At 38.2% G+C, this 27,283-nt stretch overlaps 1 protein-coding gene and 1 long non-coding RNA gene across 2 annotated transcripts in view; one reads left to right on the top strand and one right to left on the bottom strand.

The window, feature by feature from the left end:
- The window catches only part of LOC128888962 (bone morphogenetic protein 1), an 82,359-nt gene that overhangs the window by 48,556 nt on the left and 6,520 nt on the right, over positions 1-27,283 (bottom strand). The gene's annotated exons all lie outside the window — the stretch shown is intronic.
- LOC128888963 (uncharacterized) lies at positions 16,695-18,794 on the top strand. The gene is made up of 3 exons (XR_008460353.1): positions 16,695-16,798; positions 16,876-17,038; positions 17,126-18,794. It is a non-coding gene; the product is annotated as an uncharacterized LOC128888963 (long non-coding RNA).

Raw genomic sequence — 27,283 nt, 5'->3', positions numbered from 1 at the left:
CCTGACAAACAATCGGTTTGATTCGAAGTCTCTACCGAATACTACAACATCTTGCTTTCCCAAAATTTATGAAATTGTACAGGAAGGGTTTGCAGTCTTGTTTTCTTTCCCTGGCAAACAATCGGTACGTTTGATTTGTTTTGTGTGTTAACGGTGATCAAATAATCGTACATCTGCGGCCGAGGACATTTCGCGAAGCGCGGGTCGGCCCTCGGGCAGGAGTGAGTTTGACGCGGCTGAACGAAACGATAGAACGTAGGTTGTGAAGGCAGATAGGAAGGCGAGCATTTCGACGGGAGAAGGAACGGAAAGTTGACGTCAGTAGCGTACGCAAGCGTTTAATCCGACGCGATTGAAGCTCGCCGCGATGCGAGAGGCTTCTCCATTCGAATCGATACGACACACGCACAACGGGCTTCTATCTGTATAACACGCGGCAGTTCGCATTATCGTTGAATACCGACTAGAAAAAGTTTCAACAAGCCGCGCTTTTCCCCGCTGCGAGATCGGGAAAGATGAAGGTTCCGCGACCAAAGGATGAAAACCGGAAGTGTCGGTCTGGATGAGCGCTGCTCGAGCTTCGTTCGGTTACGAGACAAGAAGTCATTCTAGTTCTTAGTTCTTTTTGAGAATTTCTTTCTTTTAATCTATAAGGAATTTTTATTGCACACGTATTTATTCACATTTCAAGAACCTACATAATTTTTTGCGGGTGAAAACAATCGTAATTAAAGGTAGTACACGTGATATTCTACAGTCCCTCCTGAAAGAACCATGCCGCTCAACTTATCCGAAATGAAAAATGAAGAAACATCTTCATTAACCCATTGAACGACAACTACGAGATATCTCGCAGTTCAAATTCATTGCAATTACTCGAAAAATAAGCTCGTAGCCTTTCGAGTCACGAATCGTTGCAAGAGAAGATCGTTCGTTTTCTTTTTTAACCGACTTCGAAAAGGTGGAGGTTACTCGATTCGACATATATATTTCTTTTTTTTTATGTATGTTACTCGTAAAACAACTCGTAAAACAAGTTAATATCACCGTTTATTATCAAAATAATAACCTAGATTGCACATTTATATTAAATCGCGGCGCCCAAGGGAAAACTACTCCCTGCATACCTGTTGACGAGAACTCGGTCCGACCTTACGGTGCACCACGCAGGTAGCACCGCGTCGGGACGCCTATCCTGGCGGCACCGAGCATGTCTGACAGTCGAAGAGTCTGAGACCGAGTTCTACCGGAGTTCTACCCGTACAAATTACTAAAAATTCAGCACGAAACGTATCCGCCGTGTTCGATTCATTTTTATTCATTTTGACGTTTGGTTCTGCTAGCTTATTCTCAAGTTAGCAGCGTCACGATTTTTTGTTTGAAAACGGCAGGAGGTACACAAAATTACTGCTTGTGGTACAAATTAGTACGAAATAAGTACCAAATATTCCACCAAGTCCGATATGATTCCGATGATCTGGTCCTGTCATTTTAATAGAGGTTCATTTAGGGATATTCAATAATTGTGATTTCGTACAATGACTCTTCATTTTTCGGAGGGTCTTCTAACTTGGACTGGTTTATTCATTTTTCTGTCTGGCACCTCTGTCTGAACAGTGTTAGAATGAAATTATTATTATACAAATTATAAAGCGAAATGTACGGTTTTGTTGGGTTAAAGCCGGTGATCCTTTACGCAGCGGTAATGTAACTCAAGCTGTGATTTATGTACAAATATTCATCTTGTTTTGCGCTGGCAGAGAACGAGACAAAGGGAACGAGAGAGACAAAACTAAATGTTTCACTGTTAAGTAGGGTGGTTTACGAGTGAAATGTGTTTCTCGTGGTTCACCTAGAAATTCACGCGAGAAGAAATTCTTTTCTCGCGAATCTTTTGCGTAAGGGAACAAACATATTTCGTTGCATAACTTTGTTCGTTGATCTTCTAAAAAGTTCCTTTTGGAATGAAAATGTGTATATTTCTATTTAGAGACATAATTTTATCAGCAATCAAATTGATTTCAGCGTAGCTAGTACAACGAATTCAAGCAACAATTCCTTTTATTTTAGAATCTATCGGGAACAAATTGAATGTAATTATTTTAATTAAAAATACTTCTGCTTTGATACTTCAACGCTTACTGAATGAATTGTCGAAGTCAGTGAAGTATTCAATTATTAGCATTTCTGAGATACAACGTTTACTTTTATTTAAAAATATATCGCATAGCAGGTAATACCCCTAACTTGTGTCGATATCCTTTTGACTATCCTTTTTACTATCCTTTTGTCGATTGAACTTTCATTCGAATCATTTGAGTGCATTAATGGTTAATTGCACTGGTGACACTTTGATAGTTGACGAAGTAATATTTTTAATGGAGGTTATTTTGCTTTTGTACATGTGAAACATATACAATAAATCACACCTGTACACTCGCATAATTCGTCAAAGCAACGACAAGAAAGGACACTGGAGATTATAAAGGCAGATATATCCCAGGGACAAAATTTATCGGAGATTGAATCGAAGATACGATTGCTCCACGAACTATCGAAAGCTCTTCAATAGGAAAGCCCGGACGTTCTATCCAGCTAACCGGAAGTAGCTCTTGTCTGCCCGGCTCGGCAAAGTGTTCCTCCGTTTGTCTCTCTCTTTCTCGTAACGTCGATCCTCTTGCAAATGTCCTGGAAATGGAAGAGGAGGCTTCTGAGATCGATTCGGAGATTGGACCACTTCCGACCTTCCGTTTGGCTGTCAGCCACGATCCTGTGGTTGCACCGATCGCAGTTTCAATGTTATTTAACCTCCTTACACGTTTCAGCATTAATCGCAATGTAATTGGGAGGGATTACGCTCTCAGCGCAGAGTGCGCCCTAGAACGACGCTGGACCATGTAGCGAAAACAATACGAACGTTGTATCTTTGTGATTGGAGACATATTTTTTTTAATTAAGGGATTAGTCGCAGTCAGGATGAGGAAAAACGACATCTCTTTGTGATTTTTTTTTTTGTAGTTATTAAATAATAATTTGCACAAGTAACAATTAAGTGTATCATAAAGCACGTTTTGAAGAACTGAAAAACATTTTTCCGAAAAGAAAAACAAAGGTAGATTTCGAAGATAGATCGGTCTAGCGGGTCCCGAAGGATTTTGGAAAAAATTTATTTAAAACAAGATGGCGTACGTTTGAAGTCGATCTTCAATATTTTCACTAAAATTAAGCGATTCAATACAGGGTAAAAAAAAAAGTATACAAGAAAATAAAGAATCCTTCGATCTCACTTTCCGACATTACTTTCCAGTCCGTCTAATAAATTAGATAAAACAACGATCAGTTGAACAAAATACTAGCGTAGACACTCGTAAATTGTACCTATTAATAACTACTAATAATTCTCTACTATTTTCTCTATTCCTTTAATGTTCCATTTGTTACTATCACGTTAGAAATTTATCATTGAGAGTTTTCATCCGAAGGGATGAAAATTTTCTTGGCGGAACGTATCTGGAAAAATTCTTTTCTTTCGAGGGAAACATCCCAACGTTGGCTGCGATTAAAGACTGTTGTCTTTTCATTTCGCGTAAAAAATTGTCGGCGGGTTCGCGAAAGAGGAGAATTAATAAAATCGTGTCTTCCTTTTCAAGGCAGTCGGTAGTTAATGGTAGAACGAAAATCTCCTGCCAGATAGCGGGCGTAATCTTGCTGTCCCAAGAACTTTCATCGAGGAAATGGGAATCGACGATAATCTTTCGGTATCATCAAGTGAATTGCAGCTGTCTCTGACAAGAGCTTTCAAAGAATCATCCGTAACGACCGGCTCTTCCTGTTTTCCGTTTTCACTTGCTGCGGACCGTCCGGCTTTTAAAAGGTTTTGTTTATCGGACGCGGCGGCTCGTTCGATCCTTTGGTTTCGTTAAATAACATGTTATTATTTATGAGATATATCTAAGCATGGGTAATTCGATAAATAGATCAAAAATCGATAGAGATGGTAGTATTCAGAGAACGATTACGGTGTGACCATCGTTTCCTTGTGTTTAATTGTTATATTTAATTGTATGTATTCCGAGACCAACGAGCGAAAATAAAAAAAAAGTATCAAAAAGATACCGCTTGAAACAAGATTTTCAATCTTCTTACTTTTTACTTCTTGCGAAGTCTGCGAATTTTTCATTTCGAACGAAAAGTAACAGGCGGTGTTTTCAAAAAACTAACGTATTATTATCACAGCCTGACAAATTCTGGAACAAGTATCGATTTTTAGCATTCTTAGGTAAAATTGAAACGAGCCAGTGGAGACAGTAAAATTCCTGAACTATCAAGAAAATTTTACAAGAACATCGAGATGTCTTTACGACCGATTAAAAATACAGATTTCATTAGACGTTCTCATGAACGAAAACACAATGGGCGCTGTGTGCATAGACGAGTACGGCCGAATAAGGCATAGACATTTCACGTAATATGTACGCGTGTCGAAACTGCGGCAACCGGCTACATTTCACCGAAGAAAACGAGTGCTCCCGGTATTGTGGTTTAGGTAATAGCATAGTATAGCGGTCCATTAATCTTCGGAGAAATTTATTGCCAGAATTTTTCACTGCATCGGATACGAAGAATACCGCAAGGGTTCCTGGCGATCATCGGTTTAACAACCCCGCTCGTACCGCTGCCGCGAGGTAAAATGCGATTTTCGAACATTGCGCTCAACTATTCAATTTGTCGCAACTTGTCGGTGTCCCTGCGGCGCATAAATTGCCCCATATGTCCCGGAGTTCGCTACGTAGTTAACGTAAAGGACGATCGATATGGGAGAGCTATTAAATAAATCCGTACGTCTTTAAAAACAATGTTAATAATAGAAGAGAAAAGGAAAAAATACGGAATCAAACCAGCCTCAGCCCTGACAGCCCGAGACCACGGCAGAAATACGATAGACTTCCTCAAAGACATCAATGTATACTCTAAGATATAAATAATAGCAAATAGTTTCGTCGCTAATGACGTTGTAGTCGATGCGACATAAAACAGACAAGGAAAAAAAAAGGTTAACAAATGAAACTTGAGATGATTACTCGCTTCGATGTCAATTTTTGTTGATTATTCTGGGAGTGAAAGAAGGAGATACGTATCTGCCGCGACGTATGTAATTTAAAAGTGACTTTTTGATTTTAAAAATTTCAAATTCACTCACATCAGAGTACAACTAATTATTAATTGAAATGATAGTACACGGAGTCACGAACGTTCGTAGACGTTTTTCTTCGTAGTAGAGTTTGTTGGTTTCGCAGAAATTTATTACAAAAATGGACCGGATTTGGTTCAATAGAAAAATGCCACGATCGCAAAGGGTTAACTTGCATCGTTTACTTCTGACAAGGTAATTCGCGTCTCAAGTGATTCAATTTGCGATCTAGAATAAAAACGATGGAACAATTCTACGGAACCTGATACCCACAGCAACCCCAATACTAATATCTCTCAATTTTCAACATTTCCTTCTTACTCGATATTTATAAAACATTCTCTCGCAGTTTAACGACCTAACCGGGCGACACTTTGTACAACGCTAACAAGCGTCCGCGTCGTTTGTCCAAATACCAAGGCGGAAGCAGTCCGCCGGAACAACGGAATAATTTTCGTTACGTCGTCCGGCGCGAATCGCGTTGGCCGAGAACATCCGGACGTTCCTCGTAACCTGACCGGTCCCGCGCTTTGTTCGCTGGAAAAGAGCGAAGGAACGCGGGTCACGAGGAACAGAGTCAACCTCGTTTCATTTAGTCTTGTCCTCGGCCCGTTTCCTTTGCGTAGGGTTTTTGTTCTCCTCGACTTTTCTATCTTCCAACCCCTTTCCGCCCCTTCTCGCGTTTTCTCTCCAACGTCCGCGGCCCGTTTCCGGCTTCAACGGTCGCCACGGACTACTATGTGGGTCAGAGACACCACCTCCGTCCTCTCCGTGTCCTCGCGCACCGAACAGGTTCAAATTTGACTTGGAATTCACGTGGAATGCCCCGGGAGATGCATGCATCGTGAAGAGAATTGCGAACACGATATCGGTCACAGACGTTTGATTCCATTGACCCTTCCATAGCTGGCTTCTTCGTATAGACGAGACTCGGTTGGTCTGCGTTAGGCGTGTCTAAACCGAGGGAACCAGCCGATATCGAAACCCGCGTGTCGCCTCTATCAAACGTTCGGTACAAATCTTTCTGCAGAATTTTGGTCATTGAAACCGTTCATTAATCAATTAGGTCTACAACCGAAATGTTCATTCGCTCCTACTGTACGTTTCTTATATAGTTTGATCCACTAAACTCGTAAATCACATTGAAAAAATTGTTTACGGATAAGTATTCCAGATACGAGCTTTTGAATTTTGTTTTCCATTCTTTTTTTTTTCTTTTCTGTATTTCTATTTTTCCGCGACAATAGAGCAAATTTTCGATTTCATTTTAGTCAAAAAATCTGACGTTTCTCATACACTTTGGCCAGTAACGCTTAACACGTCGAACGCCACGTCACCCATACATGGACGACAGAGCTTTTCCGAGCCAAGTGTCGATTGAAACAAATCTAGAGAAAATTCGTAAATTTCGACGAGAACCAAAAATAATACGACGAATGATAAGTTCTATAGTTTCTAATCTTCTCGAGACAAAATTTTAGTCCTGCAAACCTTTCCATGTCAGTCAATCAGTCTGACAATTAACGTGTTAAACTACCGAACCGTTTGGAAAACAATGTCAGAATGTTAGAAACGATTTTTTTGGAGATTCGATTACCTTCAATGTGATATCTTGCGCGATCCAATCGCACGTTTCTAACTCGACATATAGCCTAAAATGTGAAGCTAACTCGGAAAAAAAATCGAAAAACATTCAAAACCTCGTATCTCGAAAACGTATCCATAAAAAATTTGTTCATCGCGATATCTCGAGTTTACCGAGCCAGAATACATAAGGAAAAAATAGTGGCATTGAATGTACATAAAAATTTTTTTATTTTGTATACTAATATAATTAGTGCGATGGTTGTAGTAACATAAATGGTTAACAAGTAGTTTGTATACATTAAAATAACGTTTAATAATTAGTTGTAAATGATATTCAGAAATGAAGACTATTGAAATTCGAGTTCGTATAAATTCCTTCTGAGCTCGTATACTTTACCCTAATTTCATATCGGGAACGGAATTTCTTGCAAGGAAATTGTATCATTTCCCGAGAATAGAAGGAAGAGGACGTACATTTTCAGATAAGCAAATTCGATTCGTAATTCGTAATAAGAGAATCGATTAATGGAAAATTTCTGTTGAAATCCGTGTGACAGTTGGGACAAAGTTACACGGGATTTAATTATCATAATTAAAGGTTAATTACGAGCTATTAGGATGTACAGAAGGCACTTTCGTACATAGCTAGACCCTCCTAATTTCATATCGGGGACGGAAAAATTAAAGCTACACTTTTGCATGCCGTTAACGAAGTGAGAGGGAATTACATTTTCTTTGATCTCGCCTCAAAAGCATACGCGATGGTGGGGGTAACTTTCCAGTGAAACGACGGCCGAGTATTCTTTAAAGTTATCAGCAAGTATGCGCTCTGATACGCTTACATTCATGATAACAATTATGTCGTAATTAGAATCAAACGTATATCAATTAAATGAATTTTGAAACATTAAGGGGTTAATGTGAAACGGGATCGTATAAGCACTCGATCGATACTTTTAATGATGATTTTCTTTATTTATGAAAGCTTGGAAGAACGATCTCTATTCAATCGTCCCGAAACAAGACTTTCAGTTTCGCGGAAATTTTCACGCGCGCGGTGGTGAACGCGTTTAAATAGTTTACGTGGAAAGTAAGTTCCGCGTCAGCTGGAGACTTTTCCTCCGACGCGCGGCTTTTCGCCGTGCGTTTTAAACAGTCACGGCACGGTCACGCATCCAGAAGGCGTAGGCAAGCCAACGACTTGGAAAAATGAGGATAAAGGCGTTATCACGCGACCGGAAAAGGACCGAACGATCGTGGAACGTTGTTAAGTAGAATGGAATAATTAAAGCGGTATTCGCAGTCCGATTATTTCAGCGGCGGCGGAAACGCCGGCGTAAAAACGACGGGGAAAGAGAAAAATCGTTGGAAAGTGAAGGGGAATACGAGAAAGAAGGAGAAATGACTGGACGACTGCCAAGTGCAGCGGGGAAAATGCCATCCGCAGAGATCGCCGATGAGGGGCGGACCAGCCCTTAATTTCTATTTACTTCATAATGCCCTACGCAGAAAAAGAGACAGGGAAACGCTTCCCCAACCAGTCATTGTACCCTATCATACACGCACATCTGAATGCGTTTGTTTAAACATTTCTCGCAAATGAATCAATTTGCGATACAAAGGAATCTTATTCGATTGTTCTGGCTCCCTACTTCGTCAGAGTTAGTCACTTCATGTTTGGAAAATTATGAAAATACTTGAAAGCATTCAGTTCTTTGTTCTATACAAACCAGCTTAATTTGTAAATCGTATTAAAATTAAGGATGTACGGGAGTTACAGAGACAAGTGTAAATGGAAGTTTCAATTAATCGAATATCTTTGTAATTACGACATTTAAATGAACAAATTTATAGTTATAACATTGTTTCCAATGCTGAATTACTAATTTATCAGAAATTTTGTTTTTACTTCATTTTAAAATCAAGGTCTTGATGTTTTTTCTTAAAATGAAGCTTATACGAACAATGTTTGGAAGATATAACGACTTTATCGTCAAAAAATGTATCTCTAGACATTCTTATGCAACTGTCTTGCCTCGAGTTCCATGTATCAAACAAGCTGAAAAACTCATTAATTACAAAACTTATAGAACTTATCGTGATGTAATATGGTAATTTGAAGAATTAATTTCACTGGGTAATCAAAACTCTGCGTATCTAATGTGATCCTATTTCAAGCGCAGTCCATATTATTGTCAAAACTTGTAACGATTACCTTACAACATAACAAAGACATCGAAGTATTAAGTTGTCTCAAAAGTTTCTTCCGTGACTTGCGCTCAACTATTTTCTATGGCAGTGTTTATATAAATGAACAACCTGATTTCTTAGATGCTAATGTTGTAAACAGTAATGGAGCAAAACGAATTGCACGCAGTTCAATAATGTAAAATTAGACATAAAATATTGTGTATGTATTACTTGTTAATGATATGGAAGAAACTTTTAGGACAACCTAATGTAACACCTAATTATTTTCAACGACGTGGAGTCATTATACATACAGGGTGTCCCAAAAGTCGGGGAGGAGCCGGAAATGGGGGGTAGCTGAGACGATTCCGAACAACTATTTCCTTTGCGAAAATGTCGGATGGGGCTTCGTTAAGGAGATATTAAGCGAAAACCCCGACCAATCAGAGCGCGCGTAGACCGTTGGAGCGGCCGCGGTAGCGAAGGCTACGCGCTGACGGCCGCGCTTGCACGCGAACAAGTGACTCGACGTGCATCGAAGGACATTGGGCGCGGCCGCCTAGCGCGTAGCCTTCGCTACCGCGGCCGCTCCAACGGTCTACGCGCGCTCTGATTGGTCGGGGTTTTCGCTTAATATCTCCTTAACGAAGCCCCATCCGACATTTTTGCAAAGGAAATTGTTGTTCAGAATCGTCTCAGCTACCCCCCATTTCCGGCTCCTTCCCGACTTTTGGGACACCCTGTATACGTGTATGAATATATCAACGATAATGTCCGGTAACAATACCGAACGTTTTAAAGAGATTATCCGTTCCACGCTTGAAAATTTTATCCTCGCTCCCCGATTTTTATTTTCAATGAAATTAATACCGGACGGGTCGACAGACCCCCCGATTTTCGTGTCTCACACTTTTCGAGCCAGTGTGGTCGCTTTGAGCTTGCTTCCATTAAATCGAGCGAAATGGATCTAATTTCGACACTCTGCTTGCTCGTCCCAAAACCTTCCGGAAAATTATCGATTCAATTTAATTTAACACTCGTTCGTAGAAGTGAGTAATCAAATGATTAATTCATTATGTAGCCTTCGATTGATCCGCGCGATCATTTACGGATTGAAAATAAAGAAATTGTTGGTCTTCCGATACAATAGAATCGAGAGTCCTGATTTTAAGTATCGAGATATGGATAACAATCTTTCGTAATAATTCGACTGTGGATCTTTTGTGGATTTATAGAAAATTTGAATGTACAAGAACCTACAAAATGCACACAATATGCAAGAATATAAAAAAGATTGAAAGTAAAGTTCGTGTTACAATACTTGCAAAATAAAATAAATTCTTGTTTAGGTTCAATTTTTGTGGGCACGTTTACAAAGATTTTATTTTTCATAAAGATCCACGCAGTCTAATGATAATTAACTGAACCTTAACGTTATTATGTTCACAGACATTTCCACGTTACTCTTCGTGATATTTTTTAAAGTACATGTTTCAAGTGTTACATTATCGTCAACTACCATTAAAAATTTATTAACGATGTATTGACAAGCATACCATGATTTAATAATATTGAATGCATTGTAAAATAGTTGAATAATCCGGGTGTGCTGAAAATGTTCAATTAAGCGCGCTCCAAGGCCTTTAACGAATAATGAAGTATTATCGTTAATATTAATATTATTAAAATATTATTCATCGATCAGGAGTCCACGGGTCCGAGGACAGGTTAATTAACAGAATCGATCGTATCCGTCCCGAGTAAATGAAAACAACGCGATCTGTATGTATTTTCTCCTCGAGAAAGGCCTTCGTTAAAGTTCATTAAATTCCTCGTCACTTAATTATGTCCTTAAGAACTTCAAGAACCGTGACCTTAGCATACCTTGTCGTTGCGACCCTCGACGTTCTGTTGCTTTTGTTATCTGTACCGTGTAAGTGTATCTCGCCATAACAAGGAGACTGAAGAATTACGAGAAAAGGAAGAAATGCAAAGAAAGAAGAAAAAAAAAAAATGGTAACGAGTGGCTGGTGGAAGGAGAACGAGGTAAAAGGGTGAAAATCGGGGCGAGGGGTGCGTGTTGCACCTCTTCGAAATTAAAGCGGCGGAAAGTAATTCGAGATGCTAGCAACCGGAGGGTGAAGTTTCGCGTTCTGAATGTTGCCCGTGGTGAAAATCAAATGAAACAACAACCTTCATTTGCATCAACATTTCCACTCGCTTCGTCGATGCTCGAAAAAGACCGCTTTCGTTATCCTTGATTTCGTCGAGGATAGAATGAAAATGTATTAACGAAATAACAGAGACTCCATATGCCACGATAATTTCTATTAAAATTATTTTAATAAAATTATAATTAAGAGTCTCGATGTAATGTCTTCTTCACTAAACATTTTTTCCTCGTTAATCGTTTGTTTATAATTAAAGGAGTATGCTTCTTGTTAATGCAATCTCTGTAGCTATACAAATGAAAATTGTCTTTTCATTATATTCACGAGGTCCGCTATTAATTAATTTCATTGCGCTCCAAACTAATTGGAATTACAGTGACCCTTGGCAATAACTTTCGTAAGGAAATTTTCAAATTAATTTCAGAGACAAATATATGACACAATAAAGGTTATTTTCGTTAACAAGATCGTACAAAATTAATTTGTATTTGATCTTCACTTATACTAAATGAAATCCACGGACGGGTTCATTGTATAATTTTTGATAATATATACGTATAATTATATAAATATATATATTATCAAAAATAAAATCCACAAATTTCAATTATTTTAGAAAATTAAATGAATCCTCAATATTTTAATATTTTACTATATATATATATATATAAAGTTCTACGTATATTAAATATACAACAGACGATTTCAATAAGACAGAAATGTTTAATAATCATTTTGTTTGAGACAAATTCCTCGGTGAAAAAAATTCTCATCGAACGCCGAAACTACGAAATATCTATTCGAAACAGAACTACTACAACATATAGAACAGAATGTTTGATGCCTTTTGATACAAGCAAATGCCGTACATTTCAGCATCAAAGAACGCGAGCTTTTGAAGTCTCGTATGTTTAGTTAAATCACGATAATAATGGCGTATACTGCAGCAAGTCGAGTGTTCGCTTAAAGGGCCGTGTTTATCGCTTGTAGACCGCCTTACATTCCAACGAGAAACGCATTCTACTACTGATCGTATCCTCTATTCGTTACTGTAGTAAACCCAAAAGCAAAGAAAAGTATTAAACCCTTTGAAATAATTATCATTATAACCGTTTCGAATCTTCAGTTTCGAGTCATCTTCGAAAAACTTATAAATATCAGACTTAAACATACAAAATTATACTTCAAAATTAACGTAAATTATTTCTTATTTTTATATTCACTTTATTAAGAAATTTAGTTATAGCTCAATTATAGAACATTATTATTAAAGTGAACCAAACTCGGTATTATATGTTATATTAATTTGTACACGTCATCTGATATCGCAATACCATTCCGAATGCTTTTCTTTTATATGTATTGTAAAATATCGTACCTTCTGAAAGGCAGAAATACCGTAGGAGTCTAAACGAAAAATAAGGCACGAGGATTCGAAGCCACGATCGACGTTTCGTGTTCTTATTTGACTCCTTACTGCTGGGTATGGGAGGCGCTGATACTACAATACTAAGCGAGTTATACTAAATACCGTTAATTAGAGAAGTGTTTTTCAACTAAAGGGCGGTAACTTTGTTCGTGAACTTCATAATTATCCCCGCGGTATTAAACTCGTAACGAAATTAATTTGTCATAAGGTTACGTAACGCATACGAATGCCGTTTTATAATTTCTCTGTGTACTTTTAACACACGTCGCATTAAAGTAACGGAAAGTATGTAACGGTAATTACAATCCACGGTTCATCATTTTGTCATAATTAAAAGGCATTAGCTACGAGCAAAACTTTTGAAAGTTCTACAGTAAACTTTAAAGCTGGTAAGCTACAATTATCCGGTGCATTCGTAATTAAACAAAATTATAATAACCGAATAAACGTGCAGTAATCGCAGACATTTTACGAATACTTTTAATATACACTACGAATCGCACAGCCGTAAAATGTACATCTTGTTAAATTCCGACAGCTCGTTCATAAATTGCATATGCCTCGAGTAAATACTAAAAAGTAAATTTAATTTTCAGCTGAAGCTACTTAACGCGAGCTTACGTAAAATTCTACGTAAATTTTTTTATAGTAGTTACAATGTAGTTCAGTTTCAAAGTGCAACAAGAAGAGGTCATTAAAAACGTGCAATTAACAAAGGAGCACTATTATTTGAACAAGAAGTGAAAGAAGAGTAAAATAAAGGAAACCTGCATAATTTTCAGTGAAAGCTCTGGAAAGTACACGAAGTGTTCCAGCAATATTTAACTAGAGCATTATGGTATTATTATGGTATATTTCGAGTAATAAGACAAAAGTTGTTATGTACAGTATATAGAGACGTAACTTTGAAGATAACTCCAACTTTGAGTCGAAACGTCCGAAGTAAGTTTTCTGCTTATTTAAGACATATATATATATATATGTCTTACATTACATATGTTATTTAAAAATAATTTTTCAACGTAAAATTTCAATTTTACTTATTATATCAAAATACAGCTAATTATTAATTGAAATAATATACATTGAGTCGCGAATGTTTTTCGATATTTCTTTTCGAAGCAGAGTTTTTGATTTTACAGAAATTTATCATAAAAATGGACTCGATTTGACTCTATAGAAAAATGCCTCGGGCGCAAAGGGTTAACTTGTCCAAAATTCCATCTAAGAATAATTATATTCGTCGCGTATTTTTTCGTGGGACGTATCGATCCACAAAATCACAGCTGACGTCCGTTTCTGAAAATCGCGAATGTTAGAAGAAAAACATTCGGGAGCTAGACGGCAGCGTTAATCGAATTACTTGATTACACTCTCGCGGGCGCGGCTTCGTTTATGCCAATTAGCGCGCTCGTTAGCGGTAAACGCCGCATCGTGTCACGAGAGAATCGTCCTCGTTGTTAATTCTCTCTATATCTCGTCAACCCGTTTCGTCCATGCACGCCAGAAACGTTTGATCTGCCTCTTTCGACCGTTGCACTCGCGCCCGTACTCGTTTAACAGAGTTAATTAAGAGATACGCCGAGAGTAAACAAGGAAAAGAAAAGAAAAGAAAAGCAACGTTTCTTTTCCGACGATTTTCAATTAATTCGGCATCCATCGTCCCGTTTATCTGGCTCGTGTCTACTTTTAATTACGAATTTTTCTTACGATTACGTACGGAGAGAATAGCGCGATAATATTATCGGAAACTGATTGAGCTCTCTTCGTTTCAGTTCCGAACGTTCACCCGTTAAAATGGACCGGGAAATATTGGAACTGCGGGCCTTCGGAAAGTTCGGAGATTTCTACTCGCTTTTTTCACGCTTTCTAGAGCTGTTACTGTAATTGTATGAATAATTACAATGGGAGCCGTAAGAAAGAGAGCGCTATTGTTCGAAACGCCGAGCCATATTCTCGTTTTCTGGGCGCACCAAAGGAAACAGAAATTCCCAATTTCCATTCTAATGGGTGCCGAGGGTAATTGCAAATCCTTGCTGGCACGTGCAAGAAAGTGTTCAACGGCTAAACCAGGCTAAAGCGCTGATTCCACGCTGCTGGTAATTACTTCATTGGTTGATTACTGTTAGATGAATGACTCTAAGCGTCGAGTGATGAAGTAGATTGTAGGAGAATTAACCATTAGGCGTAGAAATTGATTACGTGCCTTTACGTTTGATCGTTTATGACTGTGATTCGATTAGAAACATTCATTCAGCGCTTCGTTACGTTCACTCTTTATGGGATCGTATTACTTTCAGGTAATAAAGTAATGCTAAAGAATGCTGATACATCGGTATTCCACCAATTAGTTTTAGTTTCTCTACAAGATGACAACTTTACTTTATTGTTAACATCGATCAGGCCTTTCTCAGCTCTAGAAGACTAGAATATTAAATATATCATTAAACTATCTAACTTTCCGCATGTTTTTTTAAGCCTTTCAAAGTTTCGACACTTGTAAAACATTTCGACAATTCTAATTTTCGAAGGACTGTACATATCGCACTCACATCGCGATTATTATCTGACAGAATATATCCACTATTGTTAAATACTGTTAATCCTATCATGATCACTTGTGCAGAATTACTGGCCCAGTTGTTGCAATACCTACGCGGTATAAATACGTCCCACTGGTAATTGAGTAACTAATAAATACAATAGCAGAAGAAATATGGTAAATTTGTGGAATTGAAGGGAACACAAAATTATTGAACGTAAACTGAATATTCACTGGGATGCACATGTGCCCCTGTGGTCCCGAAGCGGTAAAGAGATCGAAGCCTATAAAGTTGGACGATTTAAAAAATAAAAATCTAAACGCTGTTACGTAACTTGCTACGACTTCGTCAAAGCCAATTGTTGAACAGCTTATACTTCTCAACTTGTAAAAATGAGTAGAAGGCAACGTTGATTATTAACGAACCTTCGAATGCGTGTTTTATAAATGAATTTCTCAGATGATTCGAACACTTTCAACTCGGCTGTTCTGCGTTTGAATTCTATTCGTTCTTCTTTTAGAAATCAATTGTATTAGGCTAGGGTTGGCTGGAAATCAAAGGCCGTAGTCGAGAAGGGACAATTTGCTCTAACACAAATGACGTTCATTTTGTTTTTTAACATATGTCGCTATGAGCTTCAATCATAACTTGGCTGATAGCAACCAGATATATTCACTGTTTGAAGAAAATACACAAGAAGGAATCTTTCATTTTCTTTCTAACTTTCTTCTTGGCATATCGATGTTTTTTTGTATATCGAGAGTACTTTAAGCAAAAGAAATTCCATTTTTTGAAGCGACCAACGTGTATGACCCCTTGAACCATTTTTTGTTATTATGTAAATAAACGCGACAAGCATTGATAGGAACGTTTAAGAAAACACACAAAAAGGAGGAATCTTTCATTTTCTTCCTAACTTCCTTCCTGCCTCTTAATTATTTATTTTCCATCGTAAGAATTGCCCTACTCCTTTCGCAATTTTTTACGGAGTCGCTGAATACTCGTATAAAATAAAAATATTAGGTCGTCCCACAAGTTCACGCCGCTCATTTTCCTGTTACTCAAATTAATACATGAAACATTACCCTTAAGTATTCTAAGAAAAGATAATCTCTCCAGTTTCACAATATTTTCTCACCTTTCCGACATAGCCATTATACAGTCGCTATAAAGTTTTCGTAGCTTTTTTCATGAAATATTGCCTCGGTCTACAGAACGAACGTGCGGGACGACCTAATACGTTCTATAAGAAAGTACACGAAAGTGGCAACGAACTCCAGGGTGGTAAAAGCGACATTCTTGCTGCGATTGGAGTCGTAACGCGACCTACGTATGTAAATCGAGACAAACGATGCTGCACTCCCAAGACCGGTCGCTCTTCTTTCGCGAAACGAAAGGTGTTGTCACGCGACACGCGGAATACCTTCGCGACCGGAATATATGCAGTTCGAAAATCTGTTCTCGGAGCAGAAGTGCTCCCAGTGCGTAACCGCGTGATTGCGCGGACGTATCGGAATACTGCGCGATACGTAACTACTGCCGAGAGTGATATTACATCTGCATTATATCGATGCGCACCATTTAGTCCAGAGGGAGTCCTCTTGTAGCTGGTCGGGGATTAAGGTCGCATAGACATAGTAAGCTCGTACGCGATCTCCACGTCGCGACGATTCCTTTATTCTTGTCGGTACGGTTCGATCTTAAATTCAATTCGAATTAGTGCACTCAAAACTGTACGAAGACAAATTTTGTTTTATGTTTCAGATCAAAAGTGGCCGATCCGCAAGATTCGTCACACTTTCACCAAATATATTTAACAAATATAAAATAATAATTCCGTACGCGAGGCGTTAATAAATATAAATCTGAATATGATTCGTGAGCTTGGCAAGGATAACAAATTAAATGCTACGAGACTACTGTGTTGGTATGGTTACTTCGAGTTTGAATTCAATTTGAATTCAAACAAATGCCCTCGAAACTGTTTAAAGATAAATTTTGTTTTACGTTTTAGATCAAAAGTGGCCGATACGCAAGATTCGTCAGACTTTCACGAAATATATTTATTTTATAATCGCCAATGTAGCGAAAATTAATGTATTCGAAGAAATACGTTACTTTTGCATCCGTATGTTCAAAAATTAACTGTCGAAATTACGAGGAAAAATCAACTTTGATTTTGAGTTAATATTCACGTGAATATATGACAGATATTGCTTGGTTTGTTCGCGAGTTCCTGGAATAATTAAACTATACTCCGCGACAATTACATTAGGTTGTCCCAAAAGTTTCTTCCATGACTTGTACTCGGTCATTTTGCGTAGCGATGTTTATATAAATAGGCCACTTCGTTTCTCAGATCTTAATGCTCCAACCATAACGGAGCTAAATGAATCGCAAAATGAATACGCAATTCAATAATATAACATTAGACATAAAATATCGCGTATGTACTACTTATTAATGAAATGGAAGAAACTTTTGGGACAACCTAATATATGTCGAACTTTCGAGAACTGGTCATTCGGAAAATCAATTTCTTTTTTTTTTTTGCTAAAAAGAAAAGCAACAAAACATATCGTATATTCCAAAGTTCTGTAACATCGCGTTACAATAAATCCAAATTCTGTGATAGGATACGGCGTGCGACGACGCTAGTATAGCACAGACAGAGAACATACAAGTAGATAATGCAATATTAAAATCTTACGCAATGCATAAAAAGTATGTTGAATCTGCAATCGATTGTGCAGTTGCCAATGATTCAGTGGCAGATAAAGCAGTAAAGGTCGTTCGGTAAAAAAAATGCTGGATGAATGCAAGCCCCACTGTCAGATAAACGTGAACTTGGATATTATTTGTTACAAAACTAATGTTGTGAAAGATATTCCCATTCGTTGGATTCTATCGACGGCTCGCTCTTAAACTTGTACGTAACGCTGCGAACGTTATCGCTGACTGTACGATCGTCTCTGATCACGCGCTATCAAAGTACGAACAAAGTGCACAAGTACGAAAGAACGAGCATTATCTTGGGATTCCATAGTATTTCTATTGATACTGCAGCAGCGCTATCGTCGAAAACTTTGGAACAATTCTAGCGAGAGAATGACGGGAATCGTTGTCTTGGCTTCCCTTAGCTCGTTTCGCGCGCTATTTCGACAAGTCAGCAATGCCTATCGGAATGCACCTTCATTTACTTCATCGCTACCATTCCGTGGACCGTGAATCAGATTACCGAACAATTTCGGGAGAGTCGTTGAAGAATATTCGAGTTATTCGACCGTTTAAAGAAATCGAAAATCGAGCCTGCCATTTACGTGTCTGTATAATAAGTAGACTGCGAATTTTATGCGTTTTGTGACGTACAGTATGTTGAATATATTAGTATAAGTATATTATACAGGGTGAATAAATATCTCTGTTACTTTTCGTTGTAAAAAAAAAAAAAACTTAGGACAAAGTTGCACCGTTTGAAGGGTCACGTGTAACGGTGCAAGGGAAAACATTTTCAAGGTCTCTTTTTTACAAGATTTGAAGGTTAATGATGTTTTTTTTAATGGAACGATATATCTTCGTTAACATAATGTTGTAGCTGACAAAATAATAAAACACATCCAGGTAACACGATATGACCTGCAAATGATCTTGAACCCAGAAAAATGGGATCAAACAAAATTCAACGTGCACGGACGTACTGTTGTGTAAAAAAAAAAAGTAAAAAAAAAAAAAAACAGTGGAAATCTGATAATAAGAAGTCTTCCCGCCAACACCGAATCTGTTATTATGTTGTATGTTGCATTTAATTATTAATTAACGAGGTCCTGATCATGTGCAACGATGAATCCGTGCACTTGCTTTTAAAAAATGCAACCATGTTTTTCCTTGAATCGATTTTTCTCGTCAGTTTGTATTTTAAATCACCAGGGAAAATTCATAGAAACATCAAACAGACGCCAGCATACTCTGAATTACTCAGAAAAGTGTTAATAAACACCCTACCGAAAGTTCCACTTTAAATTTCACGATCGATGTATAAACAGAACCAGATATTCTTCAAATTGTTCCCACTTTTTTTATCTGCAAAACTTACGTCGAAGAACCCACATGCAATCGGTAACTTCGTTCCGCGTCGCAGACACCTAGCTAAAAATGCTTTCCATTCTGTTCGTTAGGGAACATAAAAACATATTTCTACCTAAAAAAAAAAGTAAATTGACATACGATTCGATATAAATCGAGAGGGAAAAAAGCTGAAAAACCCTGGTCGCGATTCCCGGAGTTTGTTATGTCGTCGTTTACCGAACGGGGCTAGTTAACGATAAACTCGACGGTGTGAAAACGAAAACGTCATTCCAGCGTTATTTTTGTTCGCGCGCGACAGCGACGCGAATTATGCACTAGTCAGTCAATTTACGGGAAAACAATACAGCAGAGGCGTAAGAGCGAAACGCTTGGGAAACGCGGCCGGCCACGGAAAACCTGACCGCATGTTTCGCGGAGATAAAAGTTTAACGAAAAACAAAGTGAGGCGACTGAATGGGGACGCGAGGAAAAGGGGGAGAAAAATATCCGTCCATACCGTTAGGGGCAGTTCGCGGAACATTCGAGCCGCGACGTTGGAAATGTCGAGAATGCTATAATCCATTAAAATTCATCGCATAATGACCGTTGCGAACGGCCCAACTCCGCTGAAAAACGTTCCCTCTCGAGGAAGAATTCTTTAGAACTAGCACGCGGAGAAATCGGAGATTTCTCGTGCTTTAAGTAACGCGAATGACTAAGGGGTGCATATTAGCACGCATTTAATGCGAATTATATTAACACTTTATCTACCGGGCTATTTAGAAACGGTCTTTTTATTAAAAAAAAGGAATTTTCTACAGTAGCGTATGCCAATCTAGGCTGACTATAATTCCTCCATACCGTCACCGAGTACATTGAAACTTTCAATTTGAAAGCCAAGTCTGTTTCCAAACACTGATCATTGTAAGTAGACAACCATCAACACAGTAAATAAATTCGAACAGGTAAATACTTCAATTAAAAAGCCTATAAATAGGCTTCCGGTAAATAAAGTGTCAAAGGGATCGTCTGAACTGAAACTGTTTGTTTGCCTTTCTTTCAAGTTTCAAGTATCGATACGTACACCTACGTTCATAATATATGTGGACACTTCCTCGACTGAAATAAATGTTTCAAGAAAATTACGAATCTGTTAACGATTCTCACTTATGTACTTGCGTATACTTTCTACTGCGTTAAGTAATATATTTCACCAATCATTTATTTAATAGCAAAAATTGCTCCCACGAACAAGGGTAGAAAGTTTCATCAAAATCGGGGTGTAACACTCACCGGTGTTTCCTTTTAAGCTACTAGTATTAATTAAAATTTATTCGACACTTTCGCGAACGATAAATGTTTCGTGTTCCTGATATCGAGCACTGGCGAAAATAATACAATTCCGAGGCCGGACATCGCAAATTTGTATCGTTATGGCGAAGATAAAAATGACAAAATATGGTTTGAAATATCGATTTTATAAATAACAAATATATGGCGTGTAAAATGAAAAGATTTTCATAATTTATATATACTTGCTCGAAATGTAGATAATAGACAACTAGGAGTAGAATTTCTAGCGACATGAATTCACGTGTTAATTATGCTTTCTGTACGACGAAACCTTATTCTAATTCTCCAAAAGAATGTCCACGTCTTCGAATACGTAATCGTTATTTTTTACTTTCGTAAAAACAGTGAAAACTCTATATATTATGAACTCCTGAAAAGCAGTACTTGATCATTGAACAATTTACCTGTCTCGAGAAAGCATGCTTCGTCGTTGTTATTCTAGTTCCTCGAATGTTCCATGCGGTCGAAATGTTTTAGCACCTTCGAATCAGATGGAATATTCGTGCCGAGTTTACAATTTGTCGGCTTAGCTCTGCTCTTTTATCGAGTAACCGGCCATGCTTTGCAAGGTAGACACTCTTGGTCACGTGGACACTTGAAGAATCGAGGCGCGAATCGTCTTCAGAAACCAGTGACCCATTAACCCTTCATCTAGACCACTATACACGAGACACAATGGACAGTGTTACGAGGTTTAAGAAACTTTTAACGAAAGGTCGACGAACGGTTGTCTAATGCACACCGTGAATCCGGCTTTACGATGGAAGAGACCAACTTGTCTCCTCTGCTTTTAATGTGCTTCCGCGGCATGGTAAACTACGAGTCTCTGCTGTAATTATGTACGTCATTGGATGTAATCACTCGATAATTTTAGAGACACAAGCGATTAAAGTTACCCAAATACGACGTAACTTGTGGTATCCGGGATGATCCCAGAAACTAGGCCAAGCTGAACTCTAGTCAAGGAGGGTACGAAAAATTAATGGAGAAGAAGTTGAATTTCCCCATTGAGAACTATCTTTTGATGACGCAATCTCGTGGTTTGGTAGAATAACACAAATGCAATACACTGAAAAAAAAAGAATTTTTCATACTACGCATACTTTATGAGATAACGAGACTGAGCACGTTACGTGGACCACCTCGTGCGTTGGCCACTCGATAGAATGTAAGATCTCATAAAGTTGCACGCTAGTTGTTCGTAGCTCGTAATACTATCACGGTAATGGTACAAAAGTTGAAGAGGCAAGATGTAGGTGACCTGTACCGATTAAGTAACGCCCCCCTATCTCTTGCATCGAGTTCGTGCAACGAGTTCTGGTTTGCATCCGCGAGTCGAGCGGGCTGCTATGACCATTTTACCGAACTTTCGCCAACGATCGTCTCCGCGAACTGTTATCGGCGATCGTCAAAGATCCGCGGAAAGAAACGCGAGATTTATCTGGAAAATCCTCGTTCACGTGAGATCCAGCGCGACGTCGAAGATCGGTAGCCGCTAACGAGCAAAAAGCACGAGTTACCGTTCCCTGCGTGCTTTGGACTTGGCTCGATGAAAAGACTGACCGCTCGAGTATCGTCCGGTTCGCGTGCCAGCTCCGCGCCATAATGCATCATGGTGCACGCGATTGATGCACGCTCGGGAAACCTGCCTTTCTTGTCCCAATTGCGGCTAGACCACGACGGGCTTGCTCTTGAAGATTTTTCATTCGCGTCCTCCAACGTCTATCTCTAATTATCGAACGTCATTCCGATGATCCATTCGTACGTTTGTGATTTATCGATTTTAACGCGGTGGCTGGCAGACCAAAGCTCGCGAATATCTCTGCAAGCTTACAAATTTTGTCTCGAGATAATTAAAGATTAGACAGTTTAATACAAATTTAATAAGAATAAATTTGAATAATAATCTATTCAATTCCAGCGTCGAAACACTTGGACAACATATCGACGAAAGCTCTCAACGAATCCGACAAGTTACTTAAAGTACGTAAATAATTGACGAATTCTCTGACACGACGTCTGTAGGATTGTATCTGTTCCGAAAAAAAGGTCAAGGAACCGACTCAGAATCTCAGGCGAAACAAAATTAGTAATTCGCGATTATAATTACACAGTAAATTACGAACCAGTGTTATTGAAACGTAATGAACTCGTACTGACGTTTAATTACGCCGCAATTACCATATGACTACAGTGTAATTACGGTATAATTGCTAAGTAATTATTATCACGAAAGATTACATTTCGCTCAATACTGTGAACAACTGTTCGTTCATGGAGCACGAAAATAGCTGTAATTTTGAAATAAGGTCGAATGAGGCACACGATTAGCGTAATGTCTCGGATATCGATGAGATACGTTGCTCGGATTCATGATCAAGAAGCACCCTCGCCACTGTTTATGTCCGTTCGGTTCGAACGAAGGGTATCTATGAAGACAAAACCTAATTGACCAGGATAATAAACTAGAACAGTGCAAAAAGTTCGTGACCGACTGCTTGTTCTAGTGTATTCCAAAATCGGCCATGAATTTTTGCACTCGCTCAATAATATATACAAAAACCAAAATATACAATCTATTAATGTTTCAGTGAATTATATGCAATTCTCTTCGGATTTAAAACACCACATACACGACACGATCTGTCGTACGACTTGTCGTATGACAAATCGCTTCGACGTGTCCCTTCGACCGTTCGAATGAGAGTTGCATTGCAAAATATCTAACAATTAATACAAATTACTGTACTATCAGATTGTACAAATGTCTATCTATCTTATTATACATCTATCGTATTAAGAAGAAAGAAATAGCAAGCTATGAAAATAACAGAAATCTTGCATTTGTATTTCTACAAGTATTTTTTTTTTCGGTCAACGAGTTCGAACGAAATCGCTTAATATCAAATAAAGCAATTTCTATGCACGCACTAGCGTTGCATGTTTCTTAATAAGCGCGATTAGGAAGCAGCGAGCAGCGATTTTAATTGCACCGCGACGCAAAGAAGTATCGCAGAAAATACCCTTTCCAATCAATGAATACGCCTACGCCATACCAAGTAACGATAATTGCACACCGAGTACATTTACAACCGAAACGAAGTAACGAGAATCATTCGTGAAGAACAATACTTAAACTTCCTTCAACCATCATTCAGATACTAGAAACTTCAACAAGTTTCTCCTAATAAAGTAGAACAAATAATTTGCAACGATCTTTCTATAAATTCATAAGGCGTGTGAAAATCATGTAAATTATTTCGTTTCACAATTTTTAATAGACCAAGAAAGAATACTAAGAAGCTCGTTAGAGACAACTGTATAAGATGATATATCAGACCAAGATGGACGACTGGATTTTAAAAACTTTTGAGTAATTCAGTAAATAAAGAGTCGAGGCTTTGAAATATCAATGTTGTGTAAACATGTACTCGATAAAATAAAAAGATTTTCATAATTTGTAACAGAATTCGAAGTGACGTGAAGTAGCCGTCGGCGGTCGCGAACTTGTTAAATCTTAGCGTCGGAGGCAAAACGCTTTCGCCTGCCAGCGAATGGGTTAAAGCTTTTCCAAGGACTCTTCTTCTTCCGTGAACAGAGTATATTTCCAGGATCAATTATGGAGAAGCATGACAGAAAATCGAGAAAAACGACGCGGTACCCTGTTGAACGATTCGCTAAGGATGAAAGGAAACCATCGGAACGATCGATATGGGAAATAAAATCTTCTATTTCTCCCCAGACTGGTAATTTCATGGAATTTCCAGCGGATCCAGATATGAAGAAAAGTCAGTCGTACCGATAATTGCGCCCGTAATGACCCGTGGAGTTTGACGAGAAGAAAAAAAAAAAAAAAGAACTTGCCGCGCTGGCGGAAAACTCTACGTGGAAAAGTCATCTGCGCGAAAGCACGCTCGCGAAATTTTAGATTTCGTTAATGGAAGTTCCGCGGCCGCGGGGAAGTGTCGATTGTTTCATCTGACGTTTATTACGTTAATTTTCCGGCAGACGGGAAAAAACGTGCGACGTAGACGTAATCGTGCTCGATCGCTTCCCGATACACGTGGAGTATCATGTTGGTACCATTACGGGGAGCAAAAACAAAAATGATCGAAACAAAAGGTGAACATAGAAAAATTCATGTTAAAAATTCTACCGTAAATGGTTCGTCGCGAGTACCGTACAAATTATATAAACTAGCAATTGTTGTTTGGACTATATCTATTTTAGAATATTCGAGAATACGTAGAACTGATGATAAACATACTAACTTTTCATTTAAAATGAAAAAAAAAAAATGAAGCAAAATTTGTTTTCATTGCAACACATTCCTTTCTTGTAAGTTGGACAATTAATGTAAATATCAAGAATATTCATCATTGCACAGGGAATAACGAAAATGAACAGATTGAAAATGGAAAGAAAACAATGCAAAATTTGTTTTCATTGCAACACGTTCCTTTCTTGTAAGTTGAAAAATTAATGTAAATATCTAAAATATTTGTCATCGCGTAGGGAACAAACGCGATAGGGAATTGACGAATTATTGAAAGAAGTGGACAGCAGAAAGCGATCAAACTGGGATAAATGACTTCATTAGCAGAATTCATTAGCAAGTTCTGGCAGTTCCTGATTTAATAGATTCCCTTATAACTCCATCGTTCCGGCCGATAGTATTACCATCGTGGTGATTCACGTTAAGACCATTTAAAGTTATACTATCGGAAATCATAAATTATCGTTCTCCTGCGATACACGATCATCTTCTATTAGCTTTATTAGCTCTTTACGTTAATCATCGATTACTTTTAATGAACGCAATTTGCAGATTATGCATTCAATCTTTCGATCGTAGCAACACGAGTAACTATTTCAAAAGAAAATGTAATTAGTCTTTACATAAAAAAAAAAAAAAAAAAAAATACGTTAAGGTGTCTTTACGTAAAATTCAAGATATTTGTACGAATATATTTGAACATCGCACAAAAATTTAGTAAAACGCGAAGATAAACTTTGAATACGAAAGACTAAAATATTTATGAAACAAGTCCGAGTTAGGTATTCGTTGTATTAGTTTGTACAAATACAAATGCATGTATCGATCACGCAATTGTATCATCTAGAATCGTCGAGATTTAATAAGAAAAAACATCTGTAGTAATGAGACGCGTTCAAATACCTCAAGTATGCTAAAGGAGCTCCTTAGAAAAAAGGAAAAGCTTCCTTAAAAAAGAGGCGATCGACTCGGTAACAACTGACGATCTTTGCAAGCAGAAAGTTTCCGAATGACCCTAACGATAAGACGCGACAAACGCCGCTCGTTGCTCCGTTTCGAAGAACCCGTACAGTCAAATTAAGAGTCTGTTTCCCTCCGGCGCTTAAGGGGGCAAGTGTAAGCTACTTACAATTAGAGATATAACAAGTTGTTCGCAACAGACTCGTCGCCGTTATGTATTCCAGACAATATCCGGCGGCTTTTCATCTTAATCTAAATTGCTGAAACTTTCCGTGAAAGAGGATAATTCAAAGCTCCTCCACTCTTTCGTGATCCGCGACTCGTCGAGTAAATTTGCAAATGACGGAGTGGAAAGCCAATCGTTTGTTCTCCGACGAGCCGCAATTAGCAATAGCGACGGACATAATCGATGCCGATTCGTCTAGCAGCGTATTACGGGAAGGTCTTTGTCCTTACACGTAAACATTTACGACGATTCACATTGATCGGCTCGCTATACCTTTTTGCTTTCGTCGTTCTATCGCTACTTTAAGGAACCCTCGCCGTCGAGGCAAAAGAAAATGTTTATTTGCGATTACTTTCTCTAGTTCGAAACTTCACGTGCTCGTGCACCGATCAGTTTACAAAAAGACTACGTGAAATTCTAATTTATTAACTTTCTTTTTATACAAAAAAAATTAGACTTTACTTAGTCTTGAAAATCTATAGAATAGATACGGTACAAGATTACAGTACAAAAAGAACTTACATTAATTAGTTACTTATATAAGGTGCGAAATTAACAAGAAAATACTAAAACTTTTAAACATATAGAAGCAATCAGCACCAGATTATTCATTCAGCCTGAACAACGAAAGATGTTATTCGTTTTTATAAACAATACAAATAAAATAAATATCATTTTTATATAGTACGATATATAGTAAAAGGTGACAACACCGTAACGTGTTAACAATACAGTCACTCGGTAACAAAAATTCTGCATATGTAGCGTAATACTATTTCAAGTACAGTCCATGTTATTATGAAGACTTGCAATAATTAGCTTACAAGATGACAAAACATCCTTAAGTTAGATTTCGATCCAAGATTCGACTGCAAATTAACAGTCCGTCGAACCCAGCCCTTTCACCTAGCTTTTTCTTATTTCTCTTCCCCCAAATGCCGAATACAATTGTCGAATGAAACAGTAAGACAAATATTCAACGCAGGCTTCGACGTAGAATCATCCGAAGAAGTACGGAGACCGACAGAAACTACACGAACTAGAAAATTAATGTTTTCCCGGAGATTCTCATCGGTACTGCCCCGCAAGAAAGTTTAGCCCACTTCGATAAAGTTTGCGTATTTTTGCAACCGCGGACACGGGACTGCGAAGTTTCCAGCGCGGGCATTCGCCGTTTCGTTCTCCGAAGCGACTTCGATGTTTATCCGTGTTTACGTATCCTCGAACCATGACAGAGTCTATGATACTCGCAGTACTACGATACTCGCAGTACTACGATACTCGCAGTACTA

This window comes from Hylaeus anthracinus, unplaced genomic scaffold (assembly GCF_026225885.1).
Source record: "Hylaeus anthracinus isolate JK02 unplaced genomic scaffold, UHH_iyHylAnth1.0_haploid 11994, whole genome shotgun sequence".
NCBI classification, from domain to species: Eukaryota; Metazoa; Arthropoda; class Insecta; order Hymenoptera; family Colletidae; genus Hylaeus; species Hylaeus anthracinus.
Note: the sequence above shows the minus strand (reverse complement) of the source record. Positions and strands in the feature narration are given on the sequence as shown.